The sequence below is a fragment of the Triturus cristatus genome, chromosome 1_2, assembly GCF_964204655.1.
Source record: "Triturus cristatus chromosome 1_2, aTriCri1.1, whole genome shotgun sequence".
Lineage (NCBI taxonomy): Eukaryota > Metazoa > Chordata > Amphibia > Caudata > Salamandridae > Triturus > Triturus cristatus.
Window position 1 is genome coordinate 1,052,135,941 of NC_140580.1, and position 20,341 is coordinate 1,052,156,281.

Consider the following 20,341-nt stretch of genomic DNA (forward strand, 5'->3'; position numbering starts at 1 on the left):
AGGGTAAACAGGATGTTTTTGAGTATGAAAGTGTGTCCCAACGCTCTAAGAGAAAAGGTAAGAAGTCTTAAAAGCCAGCTTTTGATCAGCCACAACCTCAGATCCCCTCTCCTCAGGGAGAAGACCTGTCAGCTTCAGAGGGAACTGAACCTCGGGAATTTGGGCCTTACCTGGCAGAGCTCCTAGGTTCAGGGGGACCCTCTGGGGTAGAGCTATGCCAAGGACAGAGAACTTGTCCTACTCATGAAAGCCTGAGACAGCAAGCTGATGCACAGGAAAAGGATGTCAGTGGTTCCCACAAGACCTATTGAGAGGAGGGACTCCTGTACACTGAGGCCAGAGATCCCAAACCTGGTGCCAATAGAAGAGTGGTAGTGCCTCAGCAGTAGAGAGAGTTTTTACTCTCATTGGGCTATTAAATGCCCCTAGCTGGCCATCCTGTCCAGAGCAAGAATTGGAGTAGGCTAGTGAGCCACTTCTACTGGTCTAAAATGTCTCATAAGGTGAAGGAGATTTACAACTCCTATGTTACCTACCAAGCCAGTGGCAAAGCAGGTAACCACCCAAGTGCCCCCTTAAATCCACTTTCAGTAGTTGGGGTTCCGTTTGAAAGGATAGGGGTTGATTTTGTTGGCCCTTCTAACAGTATCAGCGAACAGATTTCATACTGGTAGTAGTGGGTCGTGCTACCAGGCACCCTGAAGCTATATCCCTTAGGACTGTCACTGCTTCTGCAGTTGCCAGGGCCCTCTTAAGTATTTTTACAAAAATGGGTTTCACTATTGAGGTGGTGTCAGGCAGAGATAGCAACTTCATGTCTGGCTACCTAAAAGCAATGTGGAATGAATGTGGTGTGAATTATAGGTTTACTACCCCCTATCATCCACAAATAGTTTAGTTGAGAGATTTAACGAAACCATGAAAGACATGATCATGGGACCCCCCCGAAAAATTCTGAAGGAGATGGGATGTCCTTTTGCCAAACATGAAAATAACAGAAACATGCGGTCTTTTCCAAAATTTGCCACACAGTTGAGATATCATTTACACCACTGATCTATTATTACACATTTAGTTCTTCAGTTTCTACAGGAGGTGAGCAGCCTATTGGGCCAGCTGGCACCATGCCACATGGGCCATTGGTAGGGCTATAAATATTATACAGATCCACTATTAGAAGGAGGAGGTGTAGCTGAAGGACTACACTAAACTTCAGTCAGAGCAAAATTCCTGCCTTTGAGAGTGAGAGCCAGCTATTGACACTGCATCTAAGACACACACAGAGAACAGTGTTCTTCTGCAATCCTTTTTACAATATCAGCAGTGGAAGTCAAGCGTAGAATTCTGCTAATGTCTCTTTCCTTCCCTAATCTGCTGTCAGACCTGCCAACTTACACAGTGCCACCCTGTGTCACACGATTTCAGCTCCCTTCACACGTCATCCCGTGAGGAGCTGAAATCACACAGTGGAAGGGAAAACGGGCTTTAAACCACTGTAAATAGTGGGTTTATAGCTCGTTTTTGGAGGCAGTAGTTGCTGATGTCCATTAAGAAGTGTGAAAACACCCCAAGACATTGGCGACAGCCTCAAAGACCCTTTGTTTCTTTTGTTTTTTAGAGGGGCGGGGGCTTAATGAATGGCAGAGTGCCTCTTAGGTAGCTCTCTGCACAAGGCCCCTCTCCGCCAAGGCCCACCCCACATCGCACTGTGAAATGTATTTGTAAATTGGCAGGTATGTGCTGTGTAGGCAACGCCCAGCACTTTCCAATATAGCATTTTCTGCTTCTTAATAAGTGTAAGGCCTTAATGTACTAATCTGTGTACACAGAATCCAAGAATATGTAAATTTCAAACTGACTCATTTGCATAAAGGGGTTCGATTTGTGATGCATCCTATGTATAGAAAGGTTGCATTGCAATTTGTGCATTCACAGAGGGTCCCAAAATGTTACTGCTAAATGAATATTAATTAGGCATATGTCTATTTGTGACATCCCGTGATTGCCTGCACATGCAGGGGATATGGCATGCAAGGAACAGCAAACCTCTGTCCTTCCATTTACTTTCCCAATAGTGAAACACTTTTTTAAAGGGACAAGTACAGACAATTGTGCGCCCCCTTCTGTAATAATGACAGCGCTGGCACACATAAAGTACCAGCGCCATCATTACAGGGCATTTTCTCATTTGCACCAGGGTGTTACCCCATGCATATGAGGGAATTACTTTGTCTCTGGTGGATGTGGTCGTCGGGGGAAACATGCCCCGAGGTGGCACACTGAAAGTGTACCACAAAAATGTTGCACACATTCAGTCGCCTCCTAAAGGCAACCCTCTGAGGGAGGAGACAGGGGTCCCATGGACCCCCGAGGTGCCCCTTCAGGCGGGTGCAGTCACTCACTGTACCCGGCTTCAAGGGGATCTCTCTCCCCTCTTGAAAGTGTAGGTGGTATGCCACCTACACTGTGAAACATGGAGCAGCTTTGAAACAGTTGTTCTGTATTTCACTTAAATGCATTGCCCCAAGGGCAGTGAGAGTTCATGGCTGCCCTGGGAAACAGCACATTCTTTCTAATACGGCGCACTGTCCCTGTTGGCACCTGCAGCACCTTTTAAAGAGTTGAGAGTGAACTACATGACCCCTCTACATTGCCTGATTAATGCAATTAATTAACAACAACCATGCCTGCATCACCTTAACCAAGCCATTTGCAACACCTCTAAGTTTCAATCCTTTGAACACCTTGGCCTTCTCCTCTCGAATGCCTTCCCGAACCAAAACAGATATTGAGCTTAACATTTCGCGCCCCAGAAAATCGTGTCACAAGTCCTGTTTTGAAGATAAATCTATGCTTGCCTTTCCTGCACACTCTACATCCGATATGTGAACATATGGGTTACTAAAATAAGCAGTAATCATTTGTTACAGTACTGTGTATCTTCTTGTTCCTTTGCCCAGATCATCATCCTCCTTCTCTGTGAAACCCCTAAACTGCATATTTTCTTAAATATCACGGTGACATTATGTTCAATACTTCTGTTAGCAAAATATAAATTTTGAATAAAGGCAAATTAGACTTTCATCTTCACTAACCACTTCTGCCGAGCATGCCATGGCACACAGCAGAAGGCAACAAAAGAGAACACCTGATTCAAGTTGGACATCACAAGTGGCGTCCACCATCGCCTCTGGCTCCACCAGTGGGAATGATCTCACACATATAGTTCTTGCAAAAGAAGCTTACAAGGCAGAAATGTGGAACCATAATTCTGGCTTTCTGCAAAAATGAAGTGTTCATTCAGGTCAATAAAGTCAAGTCATACCTCACTCGCCTCTGCCATTTAGGAAAAGCACAGAGCACTTTCCAAAAGACAACTTGGGACTATATCTTTGACAGGTGCAACACAACTAATGGTGTGCAAAATTGCATAATTTCTCACCGCAAATTAAGTGAAATATTGAACAAATTACCTGAAATTATGCAAAATACTCTTTAGGGTATCACAAGTCAAAACTGAAAGCCAGGGCATATCTTGCATTCAAAAGTCACTCAAAATAACTGCATGGCAACGTATTCATGGAGAAAATGTCTCTTGGTGCACATTTACTGCTTGAGTCAGTTTCAGTAGGGCATTTTCTTCTCGAACCTATCCTCTGCAGCAAACAATGTGCAAATTACACGCAGAACAGTCACACAGTTGGCTCTAAGAAGGGAAAACCTGAATCACTGATGCCTTGTAGGACACTCCCACATGTGACAAGTAAGAGGAGAGATACTAGGAATTAATCCCTTTTAGGTTTAAATCTTTTTATTGATAAATGTAGTTTATGCATCAAATAGTGCACCCAGTAATGAGCCAGGTAGATCATACATGTACAGCAGAGCACATAACGAAAAACCCCAACACAACTCCTCGTCCCCTCCCTTCCCTCGGATTTAATCCCTTTTAGAGTAGGAGTAAGAAGAAAGTGAAAAATTATGGGACACCCAAACTTGGCAGCCATACACATTAGAATGTACCATTTAGGATCAGGTGAACCCCTAGCTATGTGTACTGATGTTTGTGTTGGAAGACCACAGAAATAAATTGAATGCTGTGTGTGGTGAGGGAAGAAGAGCTTATTTATTTGAGTGCCTTGGGGTGTGGAGTGATGCCCCCCAGAAAGTCACTGAGTTGAATATTTATTGTTTACCCATCAACCAGGACCATCCATGGCTCTGTTGGGCCTTTGCATAGCTGAGGGCACACACTGTCGTACGGCTTATACTTTCACAAGGAAAACTGTGCTTTTGATGGACAACATAAACATCAGAACTGTGCGAGACTAACTCCATGCATTCCATCCTGATATGTTGGTCTAAATCCTGTTAGCTCACAGTGCACCATGTGTACCCCTAACCTGAAAAGGTATCAAATGGATGTGCAACCTCAGAACATGACAAAACTGACTTCCCATGGAAATTGTGGTAACAGATCTAGAACCCTTTCGCTTAGTTACTTATGCATACCCAAAGAGATTCACAAGAAATACACAGTAAAGTGTTGCAATATGCATTGAAGCATTGTGAAAATACTTCTGCTGGAATAATCACTTGAAGGAAACAGAATAAAGTGATTAGCATTTTGAGAATGGTGAAAAAGAGAAATGATTCAAACATTTTGCTGATTACAGAAAATATATGCTAGCATACAAGCACTGTAATATACTGTGCTCCTACTTAGCACTTCCTAAACTAGTGTGCTTAGGATGGCGAGAATCTGCTAAATCCCTGTAGGGTGATCTAACTCCATGTTACCTATGGATCGGTGTCATCAGACTGCCTGTCTTGGTGGAGAAATGAGCAGCATCCCTCGCAAGAAGTAAACTGGAATCACCTGGACTGGAATTCCGGCATATGGGCCACCTGTCAGTGGCAGCGAAATGCCCCTCTGTCTAAACAAAAGATTGATGTCATAAATATAATGAACATTATCTATGTTGTTATGCCGAAGCCACAGTCAGGCTGCTATTGTTTATTCTATTGTGATAGCTCTGTCGCAAAAAGGCCAAAACAAAGAACAACAGTTTGCTAAGTGAACTTAGCCCTTGTAGAGAATGTTCAAGGTATCTGATAATGTGTCTAAATAGTGGGAATGTAAGCAAAGCTTAGTTCAGAGAATATTATCATGCATGTGCATCCAAATGAATGTGTGTCAAATGTCATTGTGTTTAAGGAAAGAAGGCAACTTAAAACAAGCATTGGCATAGCCAATAGGTCTCGCCTTTGGGACCTTATAAGTGTTTAGCCATGCAACAGTTAATGTTACTGCACCAAGGATATTGTGATGGATAACTAAACACTTAAACGGTCCCAAAGGCGAGACCTATTGGCTATGCCAATGCTTGTTAGTATTTGAGTGTGATTATAGAGGTATGGGCGAAACCGTTTAGGGCCGTTCCGTCCAGAATTTGATGGCCTGTGGTGTTGAAAGCACTGCTAGATAACAAGGGTATAAGAAGTCGGGAATGGGCACAAGTGAAGGGTATGACATGAAATTCCAAATGTCAAAATCATAAAATGTGTGATTTAAGATATGGATGTCGTTTAAGAACAAATGTGTTATTTTCTTGAAAGTTAAAAACAACCAATAACTGCATTGTAAATAGAGACACGAGTTTTCCATTTTTACTATAAATGCTTCCCTCTCTTTATTTTAAAATTCACAAAGAAGTAGAGGTTAAAGGTCTGATTTGCAAAGGGACTTACGTGTAGTAAAGGTACAAGTGTGGAGTCTCTGCACTCTGGGCAGCCTCTCTGTCTGCAGTGAGTGCAGTGCGGAGATTCTGCCATGAGTGAAGAGACACGTAACTTTATTGCATATTAGTCCCTTTGTGATTTGAGCCCTAAGCCTTCATTTAAGGGTCTCACCATATGTTCAATCATGTCTGCTAGATCAAACGTTATGCATATAATCAGAAGCCCTAGTATTAAAACATGCCATCTTGTAATGTGCCATACATTGTCATTACCTTTTCTGTTTGCGAAAGGCACCAGTTATCGAAAGTAGTAAAATAAACTCACCTTGGTGAAACTGCAACGATTGCTGCTGCTTATTGAGGAGCATAAGGGCTGGTACCCAGCTAATGCCCCGTGCGCTCATTGAGAAAAGTGTGGGGTGACCAGCAATATCAAAGGAGAGGCAGAGCGATCTAAGAGTATGAGCATAGACAAGAACAGAGGAGAGGATAGGATAGTGGAATGAAGGGTCCCGAACACAGGAGAGGGTTGAGTAGTCGGTTACCGGACAGGCAGTCAGTGCGAAGGGAAACGCAGGGGAAACTGTTGGATGAAAGAGGCAAAGATTTGATGAAGGGAGGACAAAATGGTTACAGGGGGGGGCACAGGGTGGATTAGCTACTTTCATAAGAGGAAACGTTTGTTAGGAGGATGTTGTGTTAAATTGTAATAATATAACTGCGCAGGGTTGAGGCGAGTGAGGACTTGCGCACTGTGGACTAATTATAGTGTTAATCTTGGAGCAGATGTAGCAGGGTGAAGTCATGAGCAGGTAAGGATGAACAATAGAATACTGATAATTGAAGATGATGGAGAGAGTAAAGAGCTGAAGGTTTGCACAGAGCGCTTGTGGATGGTGAGGTAATGAGGTCCTGGAAATAGATAGATTTGACACCTCCTAGATCATTATGCAGTGTATGAAGGGCTTGCTTATTAACCAAGAAGTTAGCAGTGAATATGTGCTTTCGCCATTTATGTACTGCTGCCCTCATTTACTGTTATGCGCTCTTATTTCAAGTGTAATTCATGGCTGAGGCCTATCTTTGGTACAAGGTGGATAATGAAGCAGTTGTATGAGCTGTAGTGCAAGACTGAAGTGAGGTCTTTATGAAGATCACGTGGAAAGCAGTGAGAGCAGTGGGGTCCTGTTTTCTACAGCAGATGGGTACATGAGAGAGCGATCTACAAGGAGGCGAACTGATTTGCATGTGAAATGTGTGATGTCAGATGGAGCGATGATGGGTTTAGATTTGGATAAAGTGTTTGAAATTAGCATAAAATTGAGTGGCTTACCTTGCTTGTGGGTGGGATTAAGGAAGGTGTCATTTGAGGAGTGATCAGACAGAAGTGGAGACACTGCCGAAAGCATCAGTAAAATATTTTGGCAAGTTATGGTCACACCAGTGAAAGCAGAATCGTTTGGTGAAGGCAGTAAATAGGTGTGTAGCATAATTTCCACCAGCTGTAACTGAAAGCCATTACTATATAGTTACAGAGACGAATGCGTTTCCAGATGTTTGGAATGAAAGAGGCTTATGGTGCGAGTCCTAATGAGAAAACATCTTGTCATCCATAATAAAACACTGACCAAGGAGAGTAAGATCACATAGGTATGCTTTACTAAGGTAATACCTAAAACAAAACAAATGTTAGATTGGTTTTGAAATAACAGTAAAATCATGAGTCTGAGTCTTAGGACCTGGAAGGCCAGTGCAATCAGGAGTGAAATACGGACAGTATTGGAGCATGCTAGTATAAACTATGTTCAGGATCCTTTGAGACACCTTTAAAAATACATTTTAATACAAGTAAAAAGGGATAGCTCCTTTCCGCTCCTAAAGCGTCTTTTTTTTAACGCAGAACAAAATGCTGTATGGTGCTCTGTAAAACACGTTAGCGCCACCTGGTGTATTTCATGCAATACGGCCCCAGAAATGTTCTGCCAAATGCAATGGATCTCCGTCACATAAACAAAGGCAATAAAAATCAAACATCAAAGCGGCGAAAGTGAAAGTAATCGAGCAGAGCATCAAAGGGCTGGGTGAGAAGGGAGGGGGGAATGCAAGGGTCAAAGCGGCTAAAGTGAAAGAAAGCTATAGAGAAGGGAGGGGGGAGTGGGAGCAGCTGTGCACGTGCATGTGATCGTGCACTCAAGGTTTAGGCCAGCCAAAAGACTGTGGGTAGCACTTTGAAAATCCCACATACAAAATGTCTCTTCGAGCCTTTGGCTCAGCGAGACCTAAAAATGAGCATGTAAAATGGTGTTTCTACCCAGGCCTACAATGTGACTACATAACAACACAGATCTATGTCTACATAGCCATGGCACACATAGATCATTGACCACAACTGCTAATCACACAGAGACCTATGCTTGTACTGCCAAGGCACACATTGATAAATGCCCTCACTGCCAAGGTAAACCTAGACCTATGCCAGCACTGCGGAGGCAGACATAGAGCTATACCCCCTGACTGCCAAGGCAGACATAGACCATGCTTGCACTACGAAGGCACACACAGATCAATGCTCATACTACCAAGACAAACGTAACCTCTGCTCACACTACCATGGCATAAACAGAGCAATGCATTCTTTGCCAAGCCACACGTAGGTCAATGCCCGCATCTATACTTGCACTGCCAAAGTACATGTAGATCATCGACCTCACTGCCGAGGAAAACCTAGACCTGTGTCTGCCCCGCCAAGACATACTCAGTCCTATGTCTGCACTGCCAAAGCGCATGTACATCAACGCTTACACTCCAAAGGCAGACATAGACCTGTGCCTGCACTTCCATGATATACATAGACCCACATCTGCACTGCAAGGCCACACATAGATCAAAGCCTGTACAGCCAAGAAAAACATAGACCTATGCCTGCAATGCCATGGCTCAAGCAGACCTGACCCTGCATTGCCAAGGCACAAGTGGATCAATGCCCGCACTATAAAGACAAGCGTAGACCTATGCCAGCACTACCAAGGCAAACAGACCTATGCCTGCAATGCCATGGCGCACACAGACCCTTCCCTGCATTGCCAAGGCACAAGTGGGTCAATGCCCGCACTATCAAGACAAGCGTAGACCTATGCCAGCACTACCAAGGCAAACAGACCTATGTCTGCAATGCCGTGGCGCACACAGACCCATCCCTGAATTGCCAAGGCACAAGTGGATCAATCCTGCACTACCAAGACAAAGCTAGACCTGTGCTCACACTTCCATGGCCATCCTGGCCTGCATGAGGATGGAAGTTGTGATGGAGGCATTCCAGTTTCCTTGAAGACTATCTATTTGGTGGGACTGTTTAAAAGGGCAGTGCTGTGACTTCCAGTAGAGATCTTCAAAGAGGGACCTGAAAGCACAGGTAGCTGTGTGCCAGTACTTGCTGGCCCTGGAATAGGAATCCCCTCTTTCTGGTCCAACTGAACAGGTCAGGGATAATTACGTGGTTGCAAAATTTTGCACGCATTGGAAATCCCCGCACCCCCCCAAAAAATGTTTGAGAGCTAGTATCGCTGTGTCTGTCCATTGCAGAGGTAAAGAGGGGTCTCCAGGGCCATTCCCATTAATGTCCTGAGGCGATGAACCTATTCTATGCTCTGCCACGGATACTGGGTGGCGTCCACTCAGACGAATTCGTAAGGATGGAACATGGCTGAAACCCTTTAGTATGGGCACAAGTATTTAGTTGTTTCAATATGAGGAGAAGAGTTTTATAAAATTATTCTTTCTTCCATTAAAGAGCTTTTCTGGATTGGTGTAGCAAGGTGGGACCAAGGCACGTCAGAATAATACCTGTCAAAATGTTGTTCCATCGGGATATGTATGTAAACACACATTTCTTTGAACATCTGGAATTAATCCGACCCTCTTAAACCTACCTTGGTGAACCCTTCTATATTTAGAAGTTCAGGTTTTGGCAGATCCTGGCACAACAACACTGTGGAAGCGGCTTATCTAACAACCAGTTAGTGCTAAGAGAGAAAGAGTCTCCAGACTGTGGCCTTTTTCGGTATGCAAATTCCACATACATACCTACAGAGTTGCCTCTTCGTAGGTCTCTCAAAGTTAAGGTAGAGCCCTGGAAATGAATAACAACTGCTCATCATTTTTATAGAACACAGTGCTACCTGAACTAACTCTTGCCTCTGTGGCACTATAATTCAACTCAATATTTACCAGCTCTAAAATGATGAAATGCCAAGTCAGTCCTGTGTGGTTTGAAAATTGATACCTGCAGATTACACGCGGTTCTCTGCTGCAGCGGCTAAAAAGGTAGGACACGTTTAATGATGCAACCATAGGTAAGACGTATCCAATGGCTACCAGTATACTTTACCTAGATCCATTGTTACAAAAAGAGTAAATGTTAACATAATACATTCATAAGTACGTTTACTGCCTTACCAACCCTCTCTACCATGCACTATAACATTGCCGCTCAGAGCGGGAGGTGATGCTGGGACATCTAATCTTACACACCTTATTTAAAGGGAGGGGGTGGCGTTCCAGGTCTCAGGCGCCCTTCCTGCGCTACCCACACCTATCAGAAACAAGTAAGTCTAACAACGTGTTTCACATGTTTGTGAAAGATGTCTCACTGGTTTATAAAGATCATGAGATCATTGTGTTTTCTATGACATAAAGCTAACTTGCGTTATTGACATTGTGGTCACACAAACTAGGGGCCTTATTTAGCATTTGACCAATGGGATGCTCCGTTACAAACGTGGCGGATGTTTCTTCTACCATATTACAAGTGCGTTAGATCCTATGGCACTTTAATAATGGGATGCGCCAGATGTGTGAAGAAGAATCCCGCCTGTAAACTCTGTATAAGGTCCAAGAACTACCTTGGTATGAGCTCCTCTTATGTTGCTGAAGGGTCAGTTTTCCTCAAGGACACATTTGTGTGACATATGCTTATAGCAATTACCCTTATGTCTATGTATATGTACAATGGACAGGATGTGGTGTAAGGGCCAGAGCCTCCGACTTTGGAGCTGGGGAACAAGGTTCGATTCTCAGCATCTGCTCAACAGTCAGTGATTAAGGGCAAATATGCAATCTTTCCACTGCCCAAAAAAAACATGAATGTAACTGGGGCTCATGTAAAGCGCTTCAATACCTTTGGGTCGAGTTTGAGCTATGTAAAACCACAAAAATAAACATTTATAGGTGTGGTTTATTTATTGATATTCATTATTTAATTGTGTTTTTAACATATTTGACTGGGGCATGGCACTAGAAAAGGTTTCCATACCATGGCTGAAGAGTAATGCATCTGGATAGATCAAACATACAGCATGAAAAGAAACACATATCCTGGATGCTCAGAGCCTGGCTTTGTTCATGTTGACTTGTTCCATACTGGAAAAGCTCCTTGGTTCCCCGCCAGGAAGAAAGGCTGTGCAATGGAACTCTTCATGTTTAGACGATGAAGACATGCAGTAAACACTACAGGCAGTGAAGAGACTCCGTTTGCTTGACTCTTCCTATTACTCGCTGCAGAGGCTGCAAAGCCACAAATATAGATCACTTTCTGGAACTAAAATCTCACAAGTAAACCAGTGAGTCAGCCCTGGGTCAGCTGCCACTGGTAAACAGCGCGAAAACATTTCCTCTGCAAGTTTTGAACACACTCCTCCTGTGCTTTCCATTGGACTCTTCCTTCACTCAGTCATATTACTTACGACTTCTCAGCTGTGCTACACAGTCTGCATTGGACTTTCACAGAAGGGATTCAACTCATTGAAAGACTTTTTTAAGGCTGGCACAGACTATATGCCAGTTTATATTCTGCACACTTCTGTTCCTTGCCATCAATGCCCTCTACTCCTTTTTAGGTCTTGATTAGTAACCGCATTCTTCAAGACATGCTGTATCTAGGATATGGGCTTGAAAAAATCGCCCATCTTTTTTATTGGTTCTTCTTGCTGTCCTTTAGAAATGCTAGCTTTTCATTGATGGATACACTTAGTAGTCCCTCCTTTTGGAAGTTTGTATCCTCCCATGACGACTGGCCTTCTTACATGTGTTCTTACTGTTCATGTTGTTTATACTTAGAGAGAACTCTTTTTCTAGTTGGACTGCCTCTTTGTTCGTTAACTGTTCTGTTTACTTGTGCAATGAAACTTCGGTCATTTCAGTTGCTTGCCATGTGCCTTCCCCTCACCCCTCACCCCTCCCACAACACTGCTTCGGTATCATATCTCCTGTGCTCCCCCTCACCCCTTCTAAAATACTGCTCTTAGGCCTCCACCACCCCTCTGAGGCCACTGCCTTTGTGCTCGTTTGGTTAATTTATGCAGTCTATCCCCAACCCCTTGCACGACACTGCTTGTCCGCCCCTGAGAAGGCTGCTTTGAATTCTTATGTTATTTTAAATTAGTTGCTTTTATTTATATAGCGCACCTATCCATGCGCTCACGTTTGAGCCGGCACCAGACTCGAACACGGATCGCCATCTTCCCAGTTAGCAGCTCTCACCACTGAGCCATATCCTTTCCCTAGCTATGTTGCAGGATGCAGTACCATATGTGCCCAAAAGAGGTCCCTAGTGACAGCCTATGGTACTGCACCCCCATAACACTGCTTATTTTTAGGTCAAGCCTGGCAGGATGTATGCGCTGCCTGCAAGACGTTTTGTATTGACTCTACAAGTGTAATCCCGCCTGCTGCTTACAATAGACTGAGTCCAGTGTCGGTCTTCTTTGCTGCTTCCTAATTGGTTCTGAAGCTTATACCTCACTTCTGTTTTTTCATTCAGAAGCACCGACTAAGGACACTTTCCTTACGCTTGTATTGCTTTTTTGCTTATTTGCGGAACTCTTTTTTAAAATTCATGATGATATTGCCTGAAACGCTTGCCTGAAACGCACTTCCCGCACTGCAGCTGGTGCTGCGCCTACCTGTTTGGCTGTTTTTGGGGGTTGTCTCCTTCTCGTTGCTGTGCTGGCCGCTCCCTCCCGCCGTCGCACTGGTGACATCGGCGACCGCTGTGTGGAGGGAGCTGTAAACCACAACTCCCAGGCTCCTTAGTTGCAGCCCACCGGAAGCGGAAGCGGACACCCGGCATTTCGCGCCCGAAGGCGCTACAAAAATAACTCTACCCCCGGCAGAGCGGGGGTTGCCTGAAATGCTTGCCTGAAACGCACTTCCCGCACTGCAGCTGGTGCAGCGCCTACCTGTTTGGCTGTTTTTGGAGGTTGTCTTCTTCTCGTTGCTGTGCTGGCCGCTCCCTCCCGCCGTCGCACTGGTGACATCGGCGACCGCTGTGTGGAGGGAGCTGTAAACCACAACTCCCAGTCTCCTTAGTTGCAGTCCACCGGAAGCGGAAGCGGACACCCGGCATTTCGCGCCCGAAGGCGCTACAAAAAAACCTCTACAACCCGCGTCGCGGGATCACGCGCGGGTGGCGCCGGGCTAAGCCTGGGCAAAGGGCGGGCCCTCTGTAGCCCTCCGGAGCCGAAAGAGGCCGTGCTGGGCTTACCCTCTTATTGTTTGATTGTTCTGTTCTAATGTTTGTGCTCCTTTTCCTGGACTGATTACTTAGTGTACTTGTACTTATATACTTGTTTTGTTTTCCTTTGCTCCGTTTGTACGCAACACTTATAGCGGGTTACTGCATTAGCATCATTAATATGGCTGAAGGTGTAAATAAGGGGACCCTTGATGGTTATTTATTTAAAGTTAATTCGGGAATAGAATGGGATGCCACTCTTGCGGAATTAAGGGCGAAGCGTCGTAGCTCTATTGAGCTTATTAAAAATACGCCACTCTCTGTGGCTCCCTCTCATTTAGTCACCTCCCCAATTAGGACTGGACCCTCTCATAAAGAAGTTCCATATATCTCTAGTAATGTTGACTCTTCAACACTATCTCGAAACTTAATCTCTTTAACCGAGTCAACTAATGATTTGTCCCCAATTGCCTCACCCCTACCCCTTAATTTAACTCCTGAACCAGTTGTATTAAATGGGTCACCACCACAAGCTATCAAGCTTCTATCTCAAAAGGTTAACTCATCTAGGCAATCCAAAGCTTCAGGCCCATTACCTAGAAAAAGGAGAAAGATAGATTCAGAGTCACTAAAGAGTAAAAAAAAAACAGTCGTAATCCTGATCTGGCTTCTACTGACAAAGGTCCTATATTCTGCACTGCCAATACATCTTTCTCAGCCACGTCTGTATCTGGGTCTGTAAATGATACAACTATTACGGAGTTACTGGGCAACATAGAACAGTTATTTAAATCTCTTATGTCACCTATTGTTGAGAGTTTAAAATCAATCGATAAAAGGCTTGATAAAGTAGAATTGCTAATAGGTAATAATAGGGAATCAATCATGAATCTTACAAAGCCAACTATAGTGTCCCCTGTTGTCCCAGTTTCTGTCGTATTACCCCCTATTCCTTTATCATCAAAGTCCATTCCCCAAAATCACCCAAGCATTAATAACGTAATTAATGCAGGGAGAATCACTCTCCCCAAGCCAATGCAACACATCATTTTAAACAAGGACAGAGATTCCTTGGGAGAAAATAACCTAACACAAAAGGTACAATATGCGACAGTAAAGGTCACATTTCAATTCCTATTGCAAAGATACGCAGGCCTTTTTCTATCGAGTTGCCACCAGAAGCTGTCCCTCTTGTAGTTGTTCTTGCGGGGGTTCCAACTTTAAAGGACGGTGCAATTGAGGGCCATTTCCAGTTAAAAAACAAAGTGATTCACTGGCTTGGACAGAATCGCCCTCTTCCCTCGTATATAAACGGGGAAATTTTACATGTCCGGCGTCTATCCTGGCTGGGAAACACACCAAAGAATATAAATAGGGACATCATTATAATTAACTTTAGAGATCCTAGAGCTGTCAGTCATATCCTTAACTGGCACACAAATCATGTGAGGTCTTTTATCACTACCTGGGAACTGACTTATTTCTATCCAAGACCTCAACCAGTTCCCACTCTTATTCCAGGGGCCCTACTTTGTAACCAGTCCAATCCTCTCATTCCGCTTAGAAACCGCTATGAGGCACTAGCAAATCTGGAAGATGTAGATTGACTTAATCACTTCAAGGGTTCGTTATTAGCCCCCAATGAGCAATCTTCTGATTTATCTTCACCTCCCAATGAGCTAAGAAATCTAGTACCAGAAGCAAGTGTAGACACTTGTACTAATCATTTTATTGTCCCTGATTCTCCGCTATCTGCCAACCTTTTGGCTGGCATCGAGGTTATCACAGGGAAGTTATTCTCCTGGAATATTGCAGGGTTGTCCTCTAAACTGGGTTCTGAGGACTGGATATGTTTTGTCAACAACTTTGATCTATGCATATTCCAAGAGACTTGGTCATGTGAACCATCTTTTGCACAGGGATATCTGAATTATTTTGTGCCTGCTTTAAAGGGCCCAAAGGGGAGACCTATGGGGGGACTAACTATCTGGGTACGACAGAGTTTAAAGATAGTCATCAAAGTTATTGACACCAGCCATAGAGATATTCAACTAATTAAAATGAATTTAGATAAATTAGGAACGTTGGATATTTATAATGTCTATGTCAGGAGTAACAGGGGAGGAAGGTCTGAGGTTTTAGCAGCCTTTGGTTGTCTCCTTGATACCCACTCCCTAAACAACAACATTGTCATTGCGGGCGACTTCAATAGAACATTCGAACCCCTAGTCAATGAAGATGATCTCTTTGGGGACGAAGAGGACCGGCAATGGGGAGTTCCTAAATTGGAGCTCACCCCGGTTGTGCGTTGGACTGATGATGTGATTAGTCTAAACGCCCTCTGTTATGAAAAGGGTTTAAGAGCTCTAAATGGAAGGACTTGTAGTGACAAAAATGGGACCAGTACATTTGATAATGGGCGACACAATAGCCGGATTGACTACGTTTTATGTAGTCTTAAATTATGGCCCTTGATTTGCGACATGGAGGTTGTTTGGAGGATAGAGAGCGATCACAACCCCCTGTGCGCAATCCATAAATGGTGGTTCCATATCAACCGGCCCACAGGCCCCACTGAGATCGTCCCTCCCCAGATTGTCCCCACTAACGACATGCGTAGATTAAGGTGGGAAAACATAGCAACTAATCAACAGGTTATTACTAATATCAGCGGACAGGTTGATAAAGCAATACTGGCCATAGAGCACTCCAATTCACTAAGCACCGGTTTGGATAAGGTAGTAGGAATACATAACGCACTTTTCTGTACAATTAAAGACCACTTCCTTAAGCCTGTGAAAAACAAAGGAACCAGAGCCTTTAAGCCCGTAATGTGTTTTAACGACCAGTGTAGGGACGCTCGACTAGCTTTAGGTAATGCGATTAAGGGTGGGCAATCTACTGTAATCCAATCTGCTAGAAAGGATTACAAAGCTAGTATATCCAAGGCTAAGAAAGCCTGGGACGAGCACCACTGGTCCGAGCTAAAGGCAGCTAGTGATAGGAAGGATTCCAGGTTATTCTGGCGCATTGTTAAGTGGGGAAGTTTGGGTTTACCCGATCCCCCAGATAACAATGTACCAGAAGATGAATGGGTAAAAATTTTTAAAAACCAGTATGCTGAGCCAAATAATGTTGTGCAAGGGTCAGATATAAGTGTAAATCAATTCCAAGATAATTTATTTAGTATCAATGAAATTATAATGGCCCTTAGCACAGTGGCTAGTGGACGTGCCCCTGGTCTCGATGGTGTCCCAGCTGACGTATTCATTAATGATAAAGAGCGCTGGTGTAAGTACATTCATCTTCTCATGAATGCTATTGCACTGGGTGCAGCGGTACCAACATCCTGGCAGGGTGCAGTAATCATACCTGTCTTTAAGAAAGGCGACCGGTCCCAGCCGGGAAACTATAGACCAATAAGCCTTATTGACACTATACAAAAGGTTGTGGGGCGTGTGATTGTCAATAGGCTCCTGGATTGGGCAGAGGAGACAAATGCCCTCTCACCCTTTCAGGCAGGGTTTCGTCGGTCCACAAGTACGGTGGACCAGGTCTTTCGTTTTACCCTGTTGCAATGGAGGACCGTCGTGCTGGGAGAAGGCAGCTTGTACGCGGCTTTTGTCGATTTGCGGGCTGCCTTCGACCTTGTTCCCCGGTCTAAGTTATTGTTGGTCCTCAAGAAGCAGGGTTTACCAAGTGAGTTGCTATCCTTGATAATGAGGCTTCACAAATCTAATTTTGCTAGAATTCAGTGGGGGGGAACTTGGCTCGGTAACTGCGGACTTTCCAGTCGAGCGGGGAGTTCGACAAGGATGTTCAATGGCTCCCGTCCTTTTCACATTGTACATTAATGATGTTGTCGCCCGCATGCTTACTGCTCAAGTGGATGCTCCCTTTTTAGCTGGGATTAAAATCCCTATTTTAATGTTTGCAGACGACACGCTCATTTTATCTAAAACCCCTAGTGGCTTGCAGCGTGCCCTGTCTATTTTTGATCAATTTTGCGGGGAGTATGGCTTAGAGGTTAATACAGCCAAAACAAAACTTATGATTTTTAATCCCCATCGTAGTTTTAAGTCCAAAATTACTTTGAATGACCGCCCGCTAGAGGTAGTGAATACTTTTACATATTTAGGCCTACATATATCTAGTGAGAAGAGTTGGCGGCATCATATTGATATTGTCACACTTAGACACAGGCAACTGTCTGGTGCTATTTGCACAGAGCATAGAAAATCTTTAACCAAACCAGTAAAACCTGCCCTACAGGTTTATGAAGCGAAGGCCCTAGGCTCTGCGCTTTATGGTGCTGAGCTTTGGGGCTTCGAGAAGGTGGTTGCACTTCAATCCTCGGAGAACAAATTTCTCAGGGCAATAACTGGTGTCCCTAAAAGCACCCCTTTGTTGCCCCTCAAATACGATTTGGGTAGAAGAGCAGTCTCAGATTTGGTTAAGCTTCGTCCGATCTTGTATTGGCGTAGGTTATGGACGCCTCCTGTGCTCTCCCATTATGCCGAGGGCTTCTTAGACATTATAAGATCTGACGTATACCACAAAATCGGGTGGTTAAAATCACTTAAGACATCCTTGACTGAGCTTGGTATGTCTTCACTCTGGGAAGATCCGGCGAGAGCGATTTTTCCATCTAAAAGTACTCTGAAAGAAACTTACTGGGAGATGGTTGCCTCCCGGTATTGGAGTAGCTCCAGTGCTGGATCTATGACTGGAGAATTCTTAGAGGCCAAGATGTATCCCTGTCTTGAACCCTACTGGGACATTATAACCAGGCCAGGAGAAAGAAAGCTCCTCTTCCAACTCAGAGCAGGTGCACTTCCCCTCAGATATTTGACAGCTAAATGGGAAGGTGGATCCTGTGATAACTGCCCTGTTTGTGGTATTACTAAAGAAACGATCGGTCACTTTCTATTTTCCTGTAAAGTCTATCTGTCCCCAAGGCGTACCTGGCTGTCCCCGATGTGCAAAAACTTGGGGACCACCAGTAGCATTGCCGCTCTGCGTATTATATGCACTAGCACTTTGACTTGGATTTCAGTAGCCACTGCAAAGTATCTAGGGTTGGCGTGGACGATTAGACAGAGACTGCTAGTCACCTGACTATTCTCTTGATTAGACAGAGACTGCTAGTCATTTGACTATTCTCTGCTATGTTATTTCGTCTGCATTTTTTTAACTTGTATGTTTTTTTAATCTACCCTTTTATCCAAATCATTCTTATCATTTTTTACAATTACCTATTGTCTAATAGTACGGTACGTTCAATTTAAAAACAGGATTAGTAATCAAGTCAGAAAACTTTAAGAAGTATGTCTTGTATTCTGATATTACTGTTTGGAATTTAATTCTATTTTAAAAATGCTGTATGAATCTGTTTTATTGTAAAACTGTATTTTGCTTTTATGAATGAAATTCGAATAAAGCATACTTTGACTTGACTGACTGATATTGTGTACATGTGGCAAGCCATACTTTATCTTTATTTGTAATTGTTACAGCGTGGCATGCACCATTGGTTGCCCCATAATGCTTTGCAGGGCCTTTTATTTAAAATATCATGTTGCCCATATCTTCGCCTGTGGTGGCCCTAGAATGATGAGATTGCCACCAAACGGGTGGAGGGGGGGGGGGGGGGGTGGGGGCGGGTCCCAAAATCATCATCTCCCCAGCTTTTATTTGTTTAGGCAATTTGAATTTGTTCATGACTTGAGCTTTTGCTCCACAGGTGGGAGGGGGGTTTTATTTAAGGTTAATTTGTATCCCTGAGAATAACATCTTTGAGGCAGTTCTTATTTTTCTTTAGAAAGGAATCTAAATCTTACAACCATGTATGTCATGGGTCGCAATTTGACAACTTGTGGATTTATGGCTAATTTGTCTTTTCACCACATAATATTCCTTGTCTGTGCACACAACTCATAAAACAATACCCAAGTATTAATTGAAGAGCTATTTTTCATAGCAATTTCTGTGTTGCTTTTTACCTTTACTTTATTTCTGTTTTACCCATGGTACAACAGTTAATTTTGAAAGCTTTATAGAGAATTCATGAAATGCAAAGCGCAAGTCAAATCACTGCTTCATACAGGAAATTAGAATGGTTTAATGTGCATTTTTTTCAGCCAGCATATTACTCTTGTCTCCTCTCCCTCATAACCTATTTCCAATTTTCTGGTCCTCCAGCCCCGCAAGGTCAAATGAATGGCAATAGCACAATGCAAATATAATCACTCCACTGCATACAAAAAACCAAAAGTAAAAAAATTGTCATTTTCAACGCCAAGAGCTCCAACTTTCGCAAATGAGAGACCGATTGCATTTCAAATGCTTGTTTACTTGTTCTGTCAGTCTTCATCTCCTCCAGCTTTGAATGATGGCCAAGATGACCTCAAAGTTGGGCGAAAAAGTACCACAATTTATTCTAGCACATATTGAAGGATCCAGTTGTGCGACCTTCAACGTCAAACCTTTCTACTTTTCTAAAACATTATTTTGAAAAAGAACTGACAGACGACCTGTTCAACTATTTATGTACAACTTTGTAAACCTGGTGGTTTGCACTGTGAACTGATCACCCAAGATCAACAACAACATGGGAAAAAAGGGCTGGTTTTGTATTTGCATTAAGAACTCAATTTCTGTAAAAATATTTGATTTAGTAATTCATCCTAATGGTTGAATGGACAAGGATGGGATTGAATTGGAGTTGTTGGTGGTTAGACAAAGTAGCAAAAGATGTGATGTCACAGCAACTTATGGTGAGTCATAGGTAGTATGAAACATTGACCACTCCCAACTGAAACTACAATGAATATGTTCTCCAACGATAACAATCAAAGCACAGCCTTCTACTGAACGCCATGCCAGACCTGCAAACTCACACGTTGTCACTATGTGTCACATGATATCGTGATATCAGAACTCGTCACACAGTCACCTGGTGAAAAGTCCATGTCACAACGTGAGCACAGGGTGAGATGGAAACTCCTGCATGGAATGGGTTTCTTGCCCGTGTGTGCTTGCTTAGGGTTTGCACGTACATGAGTGACTATTGGAATCCATTGTTTGTGTT